Source organism: Mauremys reevesii, linkage group 8 (genome assembly GCF_016161935.1).
Source record: "Mauremys reevesii isolate NIE-2019 linkage group 8, ASM1616193v1, whole genome shotgun sequence".
NCBI classification, from domain to species: domain Eukaryota; kingdom Metazoa; phylum Chordata; order Testudines; family Geoemydidae; genus Mauremys; species Mauremys reevesii.
This window is the reverse complement of record NC_052630.1, coordinates 22,046,588-22,067,047: the sequence shown is the minus strand read 5'-3', so window position 1 is coordinate 22,067,047 and position 20,460 is coordinate 22,046,588.

Genomic DNA, 20,460 nt, shown 5'->3' with positions numbered 1-20,460 from the left:
GAGGGGTTAGGGCCAGATTCCATCCCCTTTGTGCAGAGCAATGGCATTCCAACATTGGCAAAGAGATCCGAAAGATATCTACAATTCACATAGTCATCTTCGTGCCAGGATCCAACTCAGAGTGAATTTTTATGGCTGAATAATAAACTATTTGAACTGTGGCATGTAGAATGAAAATACCAACCTAACTTTAACTGCTGGTATTGCAGTAGAGGAAAGTATGCCTTTTGTCCAGAAACAGAGGGGTTAAAATTTATAGCATTGAGGTCTTTACCGAAATTCTTTGAAAATCCAGTAAAGTTACTACCATCTCCCCAACCTGAGGGTGAGATACTGTAGATAAGGCATCTGTCCAGGGGAGAATTACAATGAAAAGTCCCTCCAAGTGCACCTCTAGGCCAATAACTCAATACTATTTGCCCTTTTTGACATTCCTTCTTAGTTATCTTGATCTGGTTACAACAAGTGACACTAGCTGGATATACACTTAGGGGGAAATCTCCCCAATCACTAAACACTAAAATAATCTGTATAGAGAGAGTGTGTCAGTCAGAACCAATAATGTCAACAAACCCAGCCAGGCACAGGAGAAAGACTCTGTAACAACCTGATAGCAAGAACTAGGCCTACATTTGTGTGTACATTTAGATCTCATGAAAGATTGTCCTTTGGGCCATACCAGAGCAGGATCCCTCTCTAGCTGCCTTAGCCTTGTCCTAGAGGCATGACCTCTAAGAGTGACAGAATAATTCAATTCCTGTGCCACAGTCTGCTGTGCTGAGATTGCCAACCAAGGTGTCCAATAGTTTTAGTTGTGCTGGCATGCTGGTAGTTTCTGTGACGAGGACACCTGCCCTCTAGGACGTGGTCTGAGACTCACCAAACTTATTTCATAATGGTCACAGAACAGCCAGCACATGGTAAGAACTTTGGGTCACTACTGACCTATGCTGGATTTAAACTGGGAACTAGGATGTAAATAGTTCAATGAGAGACCAGGCACTGAAGGAATAAACTGGACTGTGACACAGAGAAGGGTTACACAGATCTGTAGGCACAATGTAAAAATCCATGCTAAACTTAAGGAAGTGACTTTGCAGAAATCCCCAAGCAGCACACTAAACAGGTGCAGAAACTGGGGAACATGCAAATATTGGCAGGAAGGGGTGTTCCTTCAGAATTCTCCTGAAGAACTGAGCTGTATTTCAATACGTAACCATGAACTCTATACTCAGAGCTGAGCTTGATTTTCTGAAGTGTTGAACACCCAAAACTCACACTGACTTCAGCAGGAGCAGTGGATGCTCAGCGCTTCTGAAAAGTAGGGCAGTGTAATGTGGCACTGTCCTTTCAACCAACTTAAAGAGTTCTAGTGACACTTCATGCCTTGGTAGAATCTTAGAATCACCTAAAAGCAACTAGAGACAATGGCAGCTAAATGTAGAGGCAAGTTCAGAAGTGCATGTAATGGAGACCTTTAGTATAGCTTCAATGCTGAGATGATTGGAAGAAGGAGTACATTATATCTTCTTAGATGAACCTGTGTATTTGTCCGAATAATATTAAGCAGATTTGTTTCCATTTTAGGTTTCTAGACATCATTTATATTGTCTGACATGACCCTGGTTCAGAATCCTCACTCTCCAATCATTTCCCTCTTCAATTAGTGCCATTCTGTTATATTTATCATATCAAATCCTCCTTTTCTGAATCTTCTTTATCCCCATTCTCCTCATCCCATTGTTCTCTCCCTCCCTCCAATCAATCCTGATACATCCCCTCCCACACCTTTCCCTTACTCTGAGCTCCTTTTTTTCTTATTATTGAGCCCAATGCCAGATCCTTCTTCATGCCCTCAGATCACAATCAAGTTCTCAGATGATCTCCTCCATCCTGAATTTGGAGACTCCTTCTGTTCTACCAGTTGTTCGTTATCATACCAGTTCTCCTACCAGCCTGTTGATGCTATCTTATCACCGGTTGCCAGCAGCAAGAGGAAGCTTGAGACTTCATGGAGAAATATACCTGTGATTGTCACATACAATAGAAAAGATGATAACCTGCAAACCCCTATAAGTGTCTGTTGAAAAAAATGTTGAAGCAGCAAGATAATCTGGACAATCAAGTCTGTGGAATGGAGCAATCACTTAGAAACAAAGGACGGCGGGAAATGGAAAAACTATAAGTGACATGGCCGAGCTAATAAAACAATCTGTCAACAGATGGAGCCCAATGGTTCCTGTTCCAGGGTTCAGACACTGGAAAATTAACAGAGAGAGACAGAAATGGGCCTATAATAGAAGACAAAGGAAATCCCATTGTACTCAGAGGGTCTGATCCTAAAGTTTTAATACTGTATATTGAAAAAGATCCCATATATCACTGGGGTATTAAATTGTTGCTTCTCACACTAATAATTTTTTTTACAGCTATCCTAGATCTATAAGATAATACAAACACATAGTAAGAGACAGTCCCTGCCCAACGAGATTAGAGACGGACAAGAAAGATAAAGGGTGGGAGGCGAAAAAGAAGACTGGTAAAGTGACTCGCCCAGATTCACCCTGAGGACAAGAAGCTGACTCAGAACCAGAACCCCCAAGTCTCCTGACTCCCAGTACACTGATAAGCTCCTGAAAGTCAGCAAAGGCAACAAGAGACGTTACCTACTTCACCACAGGACTGCTGCTCTGTAAAGTGTTCTTTTAATCAGACCTCAGTCCCACGCCTCAAGCTACAAGCTAACGAAAGGAGTTAGAATGGAGTTAGAATGGTGAAACATAATAGTATGGTAGTAATGTTCATTGCTGAGCTTGTAAAAATAATATTTTGGGGTTCCTTAGTTCTCAGTGACCCCAGCTCAAAGGCCTGATCCTGCTTTCATTGTCATCCATAACAAACCGTCCTGTAAATTTAAAGTTCTGGGATACAAAGTCCCTCCGTTTACAACAAAATTTGTTTTTACCTAATTGCCAGTGCTGCAAATTTACTGTGGGATCTGAAAATTGAGCTGTATTCCTTCTAGCTCATGCACTGTGGCCTGTAATAAAGACTTGATAGTTGCTCTCAGTTACACCCATTGTCTTCATCTTCACTCAACTACAGCTCTGCAACCCCGTTAACTGTAATAGGTTGACACAGCTGCTATGAATAGTGGATATTACTCCAGCAATTGGAACTTGATGAATATTTCTCCTGATGGTGTTAGAGCCAGCATAGAATCTAGCTGTGTCTCCTATAGCTGTACTAGCTCTGCTGTGCTAATAGGAGTAAAATGTAGCAAAAGCTAATTTTTGTCAATAAAGACAACATTATTATTTATTATTAATAATTATTACTACTACAGTAGTGTCAAAAATGTGCTAGGCACTGTACAAATATATAGGCAGATAAATCCCCTTTCCAAGAGTTTATAATCTAAAAAGATTGAGCAACAAACAAAGAGAGAAGCAAAGTAGTCAGGGTGATACAGGCATAGGTCTTGCAGGACTGCTTATACACATGCATATTCACATGAGTATGACATCTAGTGACTTCAGTGGCCTTTGGATCAACCCGAAAAGGAGCTGATTTAACATAAGAACGGTTCATCTAGCCCAGTATCCTGTCTTCCATCAGGGGCCAGTGCCAGATGCTTTAGAAGGAGTGAACGGAACAGAGCAATATTGAGTGATCCATCTCATCCAGTCCCAGCTTCTGACAGCTGGAAGTTTAGGGATACCCAGAGCCAGACCATGGGGTTGTGTCCCTGACCATCTTGGCTAATAGCCATTGATGGACCTATCCTTCAGGAACCTACCTAATTCTTTTTTGAATCCAGCTATAATTTTGCCATTCAGAACATATCCTGGCAACAAGTTTTATAGGTTGACTGTGCGTTGTGTGAAGATGTACTTCTTCAATAAAAGTTTGCTATTTTTACATAGTCATTTTTTCCAAGCAGAACAGCTTAAACCTGCTGTTCAAATGCTGAGAGTGCTCTGACGGAGCCATAGCAACTGGAAAACACTTCTGATAGATGAGGCATTAGGTCAGCACCTGTCATTGCTATAGGCAGAGCATTATAAGATCCTGTTTTCAGTTGTTCATAACTTTGCCAAACTTTAATCACTTGTGCTGAAATTAACTATCCTAGATGTCTGCCTCAGGCTGAAATTATCTGGAAAGTTTCAGATAAAACACATTTGCCATTTACAAGGGAAGGGATGTATCAGGATTGATTGTGTAGTTTTGTCCATCTTAAAAAAATTCATCGATTTCATTAAGAAGCTCCAGCTCCTCCATACTTTGGAGGAGGGCCTGGTAATTTGGTCGGGGAGGGGAGTGGGGAGGTTGCCCTGGTGTCAAGGATGTGCCTTTTGCTGTTTCTGTGAAAATCTGCACAAATTTGACCAAGTTAAGAGTGTCTGAAAATCTAATTTTCCACATGCTCAGAAGAGGCTTGTTAGGTTTGGCAGCTAAATTCACCAAAGATTTCATCTGCACTGAGTATGCTCTGTCCCTTCACAACTCCTACACCCTGAATGGACAGCACATGTGCCATCCCCACAGAGTGACTGAGCTTGATATTCCATTCAAAGGCTATGGAGCTGAGCAAGACTTTCTCTGCAGTTGCTGCTCCTCTCCGCTCCAGTGCTGGGCACGGGAACTGAGGTAAGGAATATTGTCTCTCCTGTGTTCTCAGTGCCCCACTTGCTGGTGCTCAGCATGTGGAGAAGAAACAGCCATACTCCAATGCAGAAGGGTAAGGAATGCATATGGTGAAGCATATGGATAAGAGCTGCAGGAGAGGGGAAACTTTAGGGGCACAGAGAAAGAATGGGCTATAACCACTAGAAAACCTGTCCTTCCAGAACCTGGAATTGAAACTTGAATGCTGAGTTTCACCATTCCTTTGCTTTCAGCAAATAGCTGTGAAACCCGCTGGCAAAACATCCCATTCCACACTACTGTTAGTCCACATCAAGGATAACAGCTTACTATTTCTACCAGTGACTCCTCTAGCTCAAAAGGTAGAGGTTTATGCTGTAGATTTAATAGTCCTAATCCTGCAGATGACCCACATTGGGAGTTGCTATGGTTTCATATGATAGAATTTTTTTTTCAGTTTGTATTTTTAAAATTAGTTCATTACACTGAAAGAACAACATTAACAGACTGTTCAGATTGCTAAGTCAAGCCCTTAGAAGCTAAGATATGCCAGCATTAAGGTTCCCTGTGCAACTTTAATTCAGCTCCCTCGTGTGTATGCCTTATGATGCAATCTCTGATTACATGATCAGATATTTTTTCCACAGTACCCTGCCTGATTTAGTGCATGGAATGGACAGTATTCTGGGAATGAATCAGGGTTGTGTGGTGAATAAGGCAGTTGTCTGGAGGATCTCAGCCTTGTTTGTCCAAGAAGTTCAAAGGTGTGGGGTGATTGATGCAGGGAACTTCAGGAAGAGAAAAGATGGTCTCGTGGTTTATGTAGTTGAATGTCACCCTAGAGAATTGAATTGGATCCCTGTGTCTGTCACAGAGTTCCTATGTAGTGCTTGTCAAACTGCTTAAACCAATCTCTTCACAGGAAGTTACTAATTTGTGTGTTCCTCATTCTCTGGGTGCCCAATATGAGATGCCTACAATCCAATTTGAAGAAGTGTTCAGTGTTCACAGCTGCAACGGACACTGATTGGAGCTGCGTTTTGAACATATAAAGTACCATAAAAATGCTAAGTACTCTGAAAAATCAGGTCCTAGGGCACCCCAATTAGTGGGCACTTGTGGCAATATGGCCTGAATTTCTCAGTTCCTCATCACATGGGGATAAAGATACTTCCTAAACTCACAGTGATGTTGTGAAGATAAATTTATTAACATTTGTGAAGCATTATAGTGATAGTCTCTGTGAAGCCCATGGCCTACATCCCTTGCTTCATAGAAACACCCATCAGGAGATTAAAAAAATGTTATTCAGCGCAAGATTTGGATTGTGTGCTTTAAATAAGGCTACACACTTCTGTGGAGGATAAAAAAAAATATTGCGCTTTCATTGAATAAGGAAGGCCCTTTGGAAAATGTAGTATGTGATCATGTAATTAAAGATTGCATAGGCAATCTTAATTCTGGCATTTGCTAACTTCTAAGTGCTTGACTTTGCCACTTGAACATTCTTTTATTATATTTTTTGGCTGTGATTATATTAATGCTATATACCTGCAGAGTGTTCAGCCTCATTCAACACTTGAGAGTGTTGCATGCTGAATTATTGTAACAGAGCGGTCTGCCTCTTTCAGGTCCAGGGAGCAGCCAGCCCTGTTCTGGAAAAGGAGCCAAGCAGGTGTGGGGAATCATCTGATCCAGCTGGACAGCATTTAGTGATTCGGGCTAATGATTCCCAGCTAGGGGATGTAAAAAGAGCTCCAGGATACAAAGAGGGCTTGGATCAGTGGAAGGGTGCAAATGTGCTTTCCTATGGCTGCAGCAGAAGGTTGTGAGAGGGTAGAAAAGCCCATCTACAGAGTTGTATTCTCCAAGGCTAGATTACAGCACTCAGATCTCCCTCACTGGAACACTCCCAATTAAGTTCAGAGGCCTCTCACCTAGAATAAGGTGCCTACACTACTAAATACCAGTTCAGCAAGGATTCCCCAGAGCTGGTAAAAAAAGTCTAGTTAATGAATCAGGTGCAGAGAAAAAGGGTCATTTTTAAGAATGGAAAACAACTGGAGTCTTGAGGATTATCTGATATTCCCCTCTCACTATTTCATTTCCTGGTTGTTCTCTGTATTTCACACTATGTCACAAACATTAATCTCTGACTGTATAGAAACCATGTATCTGGATCCAAGGGATTTACAATTTCAGTGTCATGGCACTTGATGAACCCATGTTTTTTCCTGGGTTTTAGTGTTTTTCCAAAACAGAGATCATGGCACAATGTTATCACAAAACATTTATCTTAAACCAAAGATTGGCAGAAGGTGATAATTAACAGAAAAAGCCATACTGACCTTAGCCCTGGGTGTTTGGCAGCATCTGCAAGCAGGGCCGGCTCCAGGCACCAGCTTATCAAGCAGGTGCTTGGGGCGGCAACTCCGGAGCGGGGGCGGCACTTTCAGGTATTTGGCGGCAATTCGGTGGAGGGTCCCTCACACTCCCACTCAGAGCGAAGGACCTCCCACTGAATTGCTGCAGATCACGATCGCGGCTTTTTTTTTTTTTTGGGCTGCTTGGGGCAGCAAAACCCCTGGAGCCGGCCCTGTCTGCAAGAAAAGCAGCCCCAAAAGCTCAACAGAAGTAAAGTTTTGGACAGAAATGAAACTAAATCTACCTGCAGAATATCCAAATGTAGCTGCCTAATTCAGTACATTTATTGTGTGACGGTTTACTTCTCTTAAGACCATGTGTATGGAAATTTAAATTGTAAAATAGTAACTAATAAGAGCATAGTTGACTATTTAATAAAGCAATTTCCTTGACTTACTATTTAACTAAACAAAAAGGTATTCCTGGAAGGAAATTTTCAAAAGAAGTTGGTCCAATAAAAGATATTTCCTCACCCAGCTTGTCTCTCTAATCTTCAAAAGAACACATTTTTGTAACATTTTGTCTTGCACCTACTTACACTGCATCTGGATTGATTTTTCAGTTACACCTTAATCTGTTCAAAGATATTCATTATCCTGAGTATCTGTCTTTGATTTGAGAGGGTTAGCAAGTGTCAAGACAGGACTCTTTCCAGGGCCGAAAAGCAGCATCAACAGAAAAATACCAGAATGGAGAGTATTAAGACCCTGATTTCCTTCATGCTGGAGATAGTGGTTTAATCTGTGTTGAAGATTAGGGCTCAGCTCTATTGATGCTCTTACAGTAAACTCCACAGATGGAGTACATGTATATAGACACCCAAGAAGTCAGATGTTTCCCCTTTGATTATGAAGGTGCTTTCTAATTTGTCATGGAAAATGAAACCTAGACAAAGTTTGTAGGGGCTGTCCTGCCTAATGAGGAATGCTTCTTTCTCAACTGCATTCCCTGAAAAATGGAGAAAATAGGAGTCAGACCCTGAATCTTGTAAATAGCGGAGACCAGGGGCGGCTCTAGGCACCAGCAAAACAAGCTGGTGCCTTGGGCGGCAAAATGTAGGGGGCGTCCCCTGCCGCCGGGGAGGGCGGGAGTCTGGGCCATGGCTGCGGCAGGTCAACCGGAGCCCGGGACGAGTGGACCTGCCGCAGGCATGACTGCGGAGGGGGCGCTCGTCCCGCGGCTCGGCTGGACCTCCCGCAGGCATGACTGCGGCAGGTCAACCGGAGCCGCGGGACCACGGCGCCCGCCGCAGTCATGCCTGCAGCAGGTCCACTCGTCCCGGGCTCCGGTCGACCTGCCGCAGCGGGAGCTCAACCGGAGCCGCGGGAAGAAGGGACCCGCCGCAGGACCGGGGAAGGGCGGCGCAGCACACCGCGCTGCTTGGGGCAGCGTGATTTCTAGAGCCGCCCCTGGCGGAGACTAACAATTGTCATGACTTTACCCAAACAGGCACATTTGAGACTGACTACAGAGGGCAGGGAAATTTAATCACCAGATTATTTTGATCATTACAGACTACCATCTTGCCACAAAACTCAGTTGCACAGTGGTGGACCCGTGACCAGTTTAGGACAAAAATTGGCCACACCCCTTTCAGACAGTAGCCCTTTTCTCAGGGAGCAGTATAATCCCTAAGATAAGTAAATTAAAAGAAAAGAGAAAAGAAAATAATCAAAAGCAACAGTGTTGTTCCTCATTTAAGATTGCATGGCCTTTAGGTTTCTAATAGTTTAATGTACTAGACTTTCACCCAGCTGGGGTGGTTGTCCTGCTGGTTGTCCTCGGGAATTAGCTCACAGCCAGCCAGGAGCACCCTCTACAGGCCAGTGATCCACCTGTCCTCTGGCCCCATGTGCCTCCCTGGACCCTGGTGCCCCTTTAGCTGGGGTTCTGCCCCCTGGCAGTACCCCACCAATCTGGGTCTCCCCTCCCTGGGGAACCTCCAACCCACTATCCCCACTTTGCCAAAGTTTTGGCTACTGCCCAGTCTCCATCTAGCCCCCATTCACTGGGGCAGACTGCAGTATCAGCCACTCATCACTAGCAAGGAGGATTTGATCTGCTGCCTTGGCCTACCTCTGGGCTGCCCTCTGCAACCCCCAGTACCCCTTGGCCTTCTACTTGTTAGCTCCTCTGCCTTTCCCCAGCCCTACTTCACTCAAGTACCCTGTCTCTAGCTCCCTCAAGCTAAACCAAGCCCATCTCCCACTACAGGCAGAGGAAGACTATCTGGGCTTCTGGCTCATTGCCTCTTATAGGGGCCAGCTGGGCCTGATTGGGACCTGACCACAGCTGAGCCTGCTTTCTCCCAATCAGCCCAGGCTTCTTGCCCCAGCCACAGCCCTCTCCTGGGCTGTTTTAAGCCCTGAAGGGCAAGTGTGGTAAACTACCCTGTTACAAACTCTTATGATGTCTAGGGAGAGAGGGGCTTCCAGCCAGGAGATACAGGGAGTGCATACTATAGGCTCTATCTTGGGTGGGGAACTGAGATCCTGGTCAGGGGAGTGGAGGTTGCTTTGAGGAACTTTGTCCAAGGTAGGAGCTGCTGCTAGAAAGCCAGAAGCTGCTGCTGAAAAACTGTTGAGGCTATTGCTGGGTTTCATTGCAGCCAGGGCAGAGACTACTACTGTGCCCAGAACTGACTGAAGTTGGCATGTAGTGAAGGTAGTGTGAGTAACCACCCGTTGTTTAGGAAAGTGCTTGCAGGGGAAGGAGGACAGCAAGGCTACTGTAAGGGGTCTGATAAGAGAGGGCATGGTTTTATTGGATCTAGGATTACTGACTTCTGGTTAGAACAACTTGTATTTTGCAGCTAGGCCCCTTGTTGCCTTGGCTGGACTGCTTTACTGGACTAACTGAGTGCTGTCTGCAGCTTCAGGATCTTCAAGTGCACCCATGCAACTAGCCAGTGCCTAGAACTCTGACATTAAGAGGAGTGCGTGCACAGGGGTGGGGTAAATTGTGCCAGAGTAAATGTGAGTTGGATATGTTTCAATTTACTTCTGTAAATGCATGTATTAATTGACTTAGTGATGTGCCTCCTACTGAGTTAAAGTGGCTGAGACATTTTAATTAATCTGTCTGTTATCATGTTTTTCTAAATTAAGTAAACATGTGTTATCTACTGGCTATCTATTGTTTATAATTGTACTTTGGGATTAGATCCATTGCCTAGATTAGCTCAGTTTACCAAGGCATGCCAGGACCCAGCCAGCTGGAAGCATTGACAAAATTGATGTCCTTTGTAAGTGAAAGGACTGTAGCAGAGGGGTGGATAGAGGATTCCCATCTATCCAACATCACCACTGGGATACTCAGGATCTCCTTTACTCTCAGGTTCCCCGGGCACACACGTGAGTGCTGCCTGCTCCCGAGTAACCAAGGAAGGAAAGAGGGACTGGGGCTTATAACAGTTTTGCTTATCAGGGCTGATTTCTTGTATTTACTAGCTCTGATGTTAAGTGAATGCCAATGAAACTGAGCTGGGTCACATGTTACAAATTATGACCCTGATCCTGCAAACATTTCATATGACTAAAGTTATACACATGCTTGTGTTTGCAGGATCAGGACTTATGTATGAGAGGCTGAGAGGGTCCCTCCCTTATGATAATTCAGCAACTCCTCTCCATTGTCACCAGCTGATGATCAATCTGGATACACAGGAGTGTGACTTCCCCTTTTCCCATTGTGATCAATAATAGTGAATAGGTGAATTCTAAAGTCACTTCCCGTCTCAAAAAGTGGAACTGTGGGGAGATGTATACCAGGCTGCAACCCAGTTAAATATCTCCCAGCAAGTCAGACAAGACGTAAACCTTTTGGGGGCAGTCCAATCCCTGCCAATAATAATCTTGCTCCCAGTGATTCCATATGACACCCAACAATAACCTATTGCTGACCTGGAAGAGTACTGGGTGTCCCATATTGAAATAGGACACATGCAGAAAATTAGTATTTATTAGATCCTTGCCTTCTGAAATAAGTCCCTTGTTCCAGAATACCTGTTAATGTCTATAGGAAAACTAGGCTACTTGGGCTCCTAATTGAAGTACTTGCATACCTGCTTAATGTAAAGCACCTTAAATCCCATTGACTTCAATTAAACTATATTCAATTACACCTGCTAAGACTCTAGATCTCTCTAATCTGTCCCCCTATTTCCCTCCAGGTCAAGTGATAAACTCCGTTTTAAGCATTATGGCAAATGTTGAATATTTGATACTGGTGATCACTGAAAGCCCACTAACTAGCACCCGACACAACTCTAGTCTACCTCATCCTTCCTTGCTTCTCCATTGCTTTTCAGTTGGCCCAGAGCAATGAACCACGGCCACTGGGAGCCGCGATCGGCCAGACCTGCGGACGCGGCAGGTACACAAACCGGCCCAGCCCACCAGGGGCTTTCCCTGCACAACCGGCAGAACAAGTTTGGGAACCCCTGCTTTAGCAGATCCACGAACAGACCGATTCTCTGCTCATCCTGTGCTTCTGATAGTATCACTGTCTCGATCTACTTGTTCAATAAAGTAAATCCAGCTGAATTTTTTGTTTTGTTGTTTTTACTAGGGTTTGGGGAAGGGATATTGTTTCTGACATCTCATACTAAGTGTTTACAGTTAACAGGAAAGAAAAAAGTTCCCCTTGTAGGATTGCCCTCTCTACTCTAGATGCAAAGTCTTTTTTTTTTAATTATTAGTCAAAATGTGTTAGCTAACATGCTTTAAAATGTAACCTGTTTTTCTAGTGTAGACATGGCCTGTGTATCCGAGCATAGTCCTGAGTGTTCCTACTAGATATGCAGCTTTGTTACTTTCCTGGTTCCTTGTTGGCCCAAGATAATTTTGGTCTCCTTTTGCTTTTCCACTCCATTTCTGCAAGATGGGTTCTGTTTGCTGATGTGATCATCTCAACTGTTCTTCAGTTCCATTCTAAAAGGAATGGATCTGCCTTTTGATACATGGATGGTTCCATTGGGAGAATGACCTTGGGAAAGTCATTTCACTTCTATGTGCCTTGGTTTCTCCATGTGTACCACAGGGGTAATAACACTGAGGATAATAAATCAGTTATTAAGTTTTTTGTTTTAGGGTTGTATTTAGAGTGACCAGATAGCAAGTGTGAAAAATCGGGACGGGGTGGGAGGTAATAGGTGCCTATATAAGAAAAAGCCCCAAAAATCAGGACTGTCCCTACAAAATCGGGACATCTGGTCACCCTAGTTGTATTAAAAATAGAAATGAGCAAATGAATATCAGCAATCCCTGCTGGCTACCACTATCAGTTGACAGCTAAAAGTTGCTACAAGTTGGGCAGTGTAAACGCTGTTTGTCGGCACTTTTGCGGACAAAATACTTCCACCCCCTAGAAGCAGGGTTGCTGTTGTTGACAGGAGAGCACTCCTGCGGACAACGAGCCATTTACACTGCCAGTTGCCCCAGCAAAACTTTGCGGGGGGGGAAAGAGGGGGGGATTTTAAAGCACTTGTGAATGACAAAAGTGTTGTTGTTCAATTGGCACCATAGACAAAGCTTAAGGGCTAGTCTACACTGGCTTGTGTAGTCACAGCACAGCGCTGAGAGAGAGCTCTCCCAGAACTCTAAAAAAACCCACCTCCATGAGGGGCGTAGCTCCCAGCGCTGGGAACGTTACACTGGCGCTTTACAGCGCTGAAACTTGTTGCGCTAAGGGGGGTGTTTTTTTCACCCCCCTGAGCGAGAGAGTTGCAGCGCTGTAAAGTGCCAGTGTAGACTTTAAGATACACAGAGGTGATGAGGAGGGATTTGAATGAGAAGAGGATAATTACTTCATAGATTAGCTCGGGAAGGGTATTCCATGTGAAAGGGGCTATGTGGACTGGAAAGCACAAAGATGTTTGCAAGCGATTAACTGTCATTTACCTTTTACATTTTATAGAAATGTCCATGTCTTTAGTCTTCACCTGCGGGAGAATTTCTGCGTAACAAGGCCTTGTTTAAAGGCATTACCCATGCACATTTTAAAGTTTGAAGAGTTAACATATATTTGAGCACCTTATGACAGAGACTCAGAACATTCTGTCCTTACGGGTTAGGTGATTATTCTGTACTGGAGAGACAGCCATGGTATTATTACCATTACATTTTCTGTGTGTACTTATATATCAAGTCCAGCATTAATCTGTCAGAAACTGAAAACACAAATGCAGTTTACACCGATGAACAAGAAAAGGTGCTTAGATCCCACAGCAATAATCTTGGGGGGAACTTCAAGTCTTTAAATCTGAAGGAAACCAAATGCCAACAACAAAAAGTGAAATCTGGTAGTATAAATTCTCTCAATCACAGGTCTCTGCTATGCAAGGCAGCATGTGGGGGTGCCATCTTCTTGCAAAGGGTCCCACAGCAACAGGATACCCTGAGCCTGACAGGTCTCGCAGGGGATATGATTGCCACATATAGTAACCCAGTGAAGTGAATAAGTTGCAAACTCCTATAGCATTAGCTAAAGAAAAGTCTGAAGTGATGTCAGAGAAAGTAGACAGTTGAGTGAAGCAATAACGGTTGGTTCTGATGAAGGATGCTCAAAGGGGAAGGCTCCTGGTGCCCTTCTCTCCCTGTGCATCAGCATAACGTCCAGATTCAATCTGGCCTAAAAAGTCCTTATCCATCTAAGGAACGACATACTGTAAGAAGGATGAACTGTGAAACACAATTGAAGGGCATCACATCTGTCTTCCAAAAGCCAGGAGTGTGTCTTGGTGCAAGAACTGGAAAGCACTTTTGATGGTGAGGACATAGAAACACTTCAGGCCACGCTGTCCTAACTACCATTCAATACACTATATTTTGCTAAATTGTAAGCCCCATGTCAGAGGGTGACTGAGCTTTCAAGAAAGGTGGGATTAGTCCCCCTTATGACCAAACAGTTGTGCCCAGGTTATGCCTAATGAGGGGTGGGGTAATGCCTAGGGTTGTAAAGAGACGTGTGGCAGGCTCATAGTAAGGGAGTGCGGGGGAGAAAGAGAAATAAAGGAAGGAATTACAGAAGGGAAACTAGTGTCAGCAGTGGGCTATTGCCATGTGGGGGTACTCTGGATGTGGTGACCTGGTTACACCCCTCTATCTGCGTGTGAGGCATAGATGGAGCAGATAATGGTCTCTATACTTTGGCCTCCCTGTGGAGCCACTGTAAGAAATATGCCCACTGGGGGAAATAGTCTAGTTTTTACTAACGTTAATGTCTGTTTTTTAAATATATGATTTCGGGCATGTCACACATTTGATGCAGTTTTCAGGGAACTTGGCTGAGAAAGAAGCATTCTTCTGAGACTGGGGCAGCCCCATAAATAGCCTTGTCTGGGTTTTATTGTCAGTGACAAATTAGAAAGTCTCTCACAATCAAAGTGGAGAATCTGACTTCTTATGTGTGTTTACATAACCGACAGCTTAATCTGTGGTGTAGACTGTGAGAGCCTCTATTGAGCAGAACAGTAACAGACCGAGCTCAAACTAAACAGCCATAAAGATAACAGATGGCCTAGTGCCCCTCTCTCCAGCACTTTTCCTCTGTTTCTCAAGTAAATAACCATTGCTGCAGCCTTACAGAGCCCTCTGTCTGACACCTCTAACCCAGGGATCGGCAACCTTTGGCACGCAGCGCACCAGGGTAAGCCTCCTGGTGACCAGCACATCCTTTGGCCTGTGCCCGCAGCCTCCATTGGCCTGGAGTGGCGAACCGTGGCCAGTGGGAGCCGCGATCGGCCGAATCTGTGGATGTGGCAGGTAAGCAAACTGTCCCGGCCCGCCAGAAGGCTTACCCTGGCAGGCCGCATGCCAAAGGTTGCTGATCCCTGCTCTAACCCTTGGGAAGGGTTTGACTATTAAAAACAAGTTCCATAGAATGCTTATTGCTAAAGAGAGTCTGATTTCTTTCTGAAAGATGGGTCTGATTTTTAAAAGGGCCTCAAACTGACCTCCAATTTTGCATCCATAAATAATTGCATTATCAATTAATTGTGGATGCCAATTATGGCATTTCTGTGTCTGATTTTGGGACTGAACTTAGATAGATTTGAACAAATAACTATTCCTGCAATAAACTTTGGATATAAACGTATCTGTAAAATTGGGTCCTAAGCATAAAGCTGTGTCTCTGGCCAGTAACTCACCAGCAATTATTCCAATCCCTCATGGTGCTGAAGGGTCCTGGCTCCAGGTGCTGTGTAGTCACATGTGAGGGGAGAGCTGACTCATTAGTTGAGGAATGGTAAACAATCAAAATGTCAATAGGAAACAATTAGAATATTATAGTAAACAATCAAAATTCCCTCCATGGTTTACTAAAGTGACTGCAAATCTCCATAGCAACACACTGGGCTCCTTTTTCCTCTCACATTGCTATAAATCAAGAGGGATGCCAATGAAGTCCATGGAGTTACACCTGTGTGAAGTGGGTGTATATAACAGAACAATCAGGCCTCTGGTGGATTAATGCAGGAAACCTTCACTTGGTCATGTTTATTGGGTTACAAAACTTCATTCAATCTTCCTACTGACAGATTAATGTTTTTAACTCAATGTCCAACTGATATTTTCTTTCATTTTACGTCTTGTCTGTGTTTTGGTTCCAGGTGTTGCCAACCAGGATGATGAGTGAGTCCAGCTCCTAGTTGTTTATTAATTTATGCTTTTCCTCAATCTGTGGTTGGTGACAACACTGACCATTATATCTGTGTTGGAAAAACACTAAAACTCACGGGAAAAGTGAGATGAATAAAGCAGCCAAAACTAGCCTATTGCCATAGGCATGAGAATAAATTTCTGGGATTCAGATATGTGGGTTCCAGATATGTGAAATTCATGGACAGTTGTTGTATGGGATACAGTCTGTGGTTAGAGTGTGAAGTACAGAGGAGGTGAAATGTTAAGAAATCATGAGGTTGTTAAATGTTTCTAATTTCTGAATCTTGCTTGTTAACCAGAATCTTTCATCATCACAAGTGAATCTTTCTGAAACGGACATTTGATAATTATGCATATGAGGCATATCTTCTGAGTTTATGAGCTCTGTTGTCCAGTTACTGCCAACATCTGGGTCACACAGTACAAATCATACACTGTAGGAAAGGCTGTGTGCATCATATGGAAACTCTCCCATCCTTCAACTCCAACAGAGAATGATGAATCCATAGCAGTAGGAGGGGTGACTTGTCCCCGACGCTGCTGGGAGACCCATCTTTTCACACACCTTGTTATACTGGAAGAATATCTCAACCCAAGAAAATGGGATTTGTTGTTGCTCGTATTTAACTCCTCCTCCTGGGAGAGAGGAGTGGGGTTGACTAGTCTGTCTCAGAAAGAAAGTGTGGGGGGATGGACGGATGTTTTGGTCTGACAGATACTGAATATACAGAGCAAGATCCTCAGTTCAAAGGGGTCTTAAACCTGGGGCTTGATCTGTGGTTAAAAAAAAATCTCTTCCAATGGGAAGAAACCAACAGAGCTTGCTCTGTAATATCCACTCCTCTCCCTCTCTCCCCCCAGTATGGTGGCCACAGGCTAACTTTCTGGGTACTCTGAATTCTACTTTGGCATTGTGAACGTTCCATCACCTCTGCTCCTCCGTTGTTCTTCTGTGCACAGCTCTTTTACCCTGGCTTTGGTCAGTTGGGGCCTAACATTTGTCCCACTGAAAACTACTCATAGTTTGACAGCAGACAGATGCAGTAAATATGTCAAGTGTTCCTGCATTGCTTCTCCTCTAGCAGGGGTTCCAAAACTTGGTTTGGGGCTTGGTCAGGGTAAGCCCCTGGCAGGCCATGAGACGCTTTGTTTACCTGAGCGTCCACAGGTCTGGCTGCTCGCAGCTCCCAGTGGCCGGGCCACTGTTCCTGCAGCTCCGGGAAAGGCAAACCGTGGCCACTGGGAGCTGGGAGCGGCCGTATCTGCAGACGCTCAGGTAAACAAAGTGTCTCGCGGCCTGCCAGGGGCTTACCCTGAACAAGCTGCAAACCAAGTTTGGTAACCCCTGTCCTACAGAAAAGGAATCCAGTTCATGTTAGCAGTATTGCACTTTGTTCTCAAGCTGTGGTTTCCCCCCTATAAACTGGGAAGATTGTGTGAGACATTGGAGACCAACCTCTCTGTTTCTCATATTGATAATTAATAGTCAATATGTAATAATTTGTTGATCATCAATAGCCAATTAACCGATAGCCAGTAATTGATAACATTTTAATTGTGGTTATAGTTTTGATGAGAGTGGTTGTCTTGAGTTTAGTTTTGATTAATAATAAAACTCAGATACGTCAGCTTTTGATTGGATTTTATTGATGAAAAGATAGTAAAGACAGGACATTACACAGAGAGGTCTACAATTACTCACAGCCGTAGAATACCTTCCCCTGTAGTTGTCTCTGACAACGTGCTTCCAGTCTGCAAATGATCTCTTCCCCCTTCACAAATTATTTCCTTGTTACCCCTTTTTCTTTACCACAATGACCCTTAACTACTTCCTCCTTTTGGTACATACTTCTTCTTAGCTTAGGTTATTTCCTAAGTCCTCTGTTCCCTTGTAACTTTCCAACTGTCTCAACACCTGGTAATTAGTCATTGTTTATTCCCTTATTTGGATCATTTTATTCGTTATACATTTTGCACATATTTCGTGGTTAGTATTACTAAAATATCTGTTACAATAAGTTCAAAATACACGGTTACTGCTTGGTACAGTTCCAGTCCTCATAGTTAGCCAAACTACAAAGCATCATGGGACTCTAGCTCCCAGACAAGCCGTAGATTTTTCCTTTGGCCTTAGATGGCAGGCCTTTTTTATGTTTAATCTCTCATGGCATGTATCAATAAGAGGAAACTGAAAAAATAGACACTTCCCTTTTGGCTAGCAATCCCCATGTAGCATCCATTGAGTTTCTTTCTGTCACTTAAAAAAACAAGAGCAAGAATGATAATTCCCAATAAAGGTTGGTATAGTATGATCTTATGTTTATATTAGGGCTGTCAAGCAATTAAAAAAAATTAATCGGATTAATCATGCGATTAAAAAATTAATCACAATTAATTGCACTGTTAAACAATAATAGAATGCACTTTATTTAAATATTTTGGATGTTTTCAACATTTTCAAATACATTTATTTCAATTACAATTCAAAATGTACAGTGCTTACTTTATATTTTTTTTATTAGAAATATTTACACTGTAAAAAGCAAAAGAATAGTATTTTTCAATTTTTCAAAGTACTGTAGTGCAATCTCTTTATCATAAAAGTTGAACTTACAAATGTAGAAGTATGTTTAAAAAAAGTATTCAAAAACAAAACAATGTAAAAGTTTAGTGCCTACAAGTCCACTCAGTCCTACTTCTTGTTCAGCCAATCACTAAGACAAAAAAGGAGATACTGCTGCAGATATTTGCAGGAGATAATGCTGCCTACTTCTTGTTTACAATGTCACCAAGGCATTCACATGGCACTGTTGTAGCCAGAGTCGCAACATATTTATGTCCCAGATGCGTTAAAGATTCGTATGTTCCTTCATGCTTCAACCACCATTCCAGAGGACATGCATTCATGCTGATGATGAGTTCTGCTTGATAACAATCCAAAGCAGTGTGGCCCCACACATGTTCATTTTCATCAACGGAGTCAGATGCCACCAGCAGAAGGTTGATTTTCTTTTTTGGTGGTTTGGGTTCTGTAGTTTCCGCATTGGGGTGTTGCTCTTTTAAAACTTCTGAAAGCATGCTCTGCATCTCATTCCTCTCAGATTTTGGAAGGCATTTCAGATTCTTAAGCTTTGGGTTGAGTACTGTAGCTATCTTCAGAAATCTCACGTTGGTACCTTCTTTGCGATTTACCAACTCTGCAGTGAAAGTGTTCTTAAAATGAACATGTGCTGGGTCATCATCCGAGATTGCTATAACATTAAATATATGGCAAAATGCAGGTAAAACAGAGGAGACTTACAATACTCCCCCAAGGAGTTCAGTTACAAATTATTTAACACATTATTTTTTTAACAAGTATCATCACCATGGAAGCATGTCCTCTGGAATTGTGGCCGAAGCATGAAGGGGCATACAAATGTTTAGCATATCTGGCATGTAAATACCGTGCAATGCTTGCTAAAAAATTCCATGCAAACTCCTGTTCTCACTTTCAGGTGACATTGTAAATAAGAAGTGGGCAGCATATCTCCCATAAATGTAAACAAACTTGTTTCTCTTAGTGATTGGCTGAACAAGAAGTAGGACTGACTGGACTTGTCGGCTCTAAAGTTTTACATTGTTTTGTTTTTGAGTGCAGTCATGTAACGAAAAAAAAATCTACATTTGTAAGTTGCACTTTCAGGATAAAGAGATTGCACTACAGTACATGTATGGGGTGAATTGAAAAATACTATTTCTTTTGTTTATTATTTTTACAGTGCATATATTTGTAATAAAAAATAATAATATAAAGTGAGCACTGTGCACTTTGTATTCTGTGTTGTAATTGAAATCAATACATTTGAAAATGTAGAAAACATCCAAAATATTTAATAAATTTCAATTGGTATTATATTGTTTAAGAGTGTGATTAAAACTGTGATTAATCGTGATTAATTTTTTTAATCACAATTAATTTTTTTTAGTTAATTGTGTGAGTTAACTGTGATTAATCAACAGTCCTAATTTATATAGAGAGTAATGTCTAGAGAACCTAGAGAACTCTACTTTCATGAAGTGCTTGATGAGAGAAGACTGTGTACATGGAGGAAGGAATAAAGCCTGAATGTTGAACTGTTTTGGCTCTCTCTCTTCTTATACTTAACACTGAACATATAGAGAGAGATTTAATCAGGAAAATAATATAACCTCTGAGGTAAGTGAATCTGGGCAGTGATACTTAGGGAGGCAAGAACCTGAGAACTGCTTAGATAGGATCCATCATTTTCCTCATCTGTTTTATTTGTCATCATTTTAACAGCTGCAGCATCCATGGGTATGTCAATGCTGAATATCTTGAAATAGTGCCAGATAGACAAGGATCAGGTCCTGTAGGACTATAAATCAACAGCAACATGTTGAATTGAACCTGGAGCAACTGAATGTTTCAAAGGGGGATTAATTCTGAGCTATGAAGGAAAGGTAACTGTCATCTTGGAAACTGGTGGTTGAAGTTGAACAGTCCATTTTAAGAGATTTGGAGTATGGTAGGAGATACACAGCTATCAGCCAATACATGCTGCATTTCTACAGTGCTGTTGTAGGGGTGTGAAGGAACCTAAAGGGTTTCTGCAACAATGCAAAGACAGTTTACAGAGTAATTTATGGGGCCCATAATGAAAATTTCCACAAAAACCTGTACATTATCAGACTCACTGTGGTCAGTAGGTTTTTTTTTTCT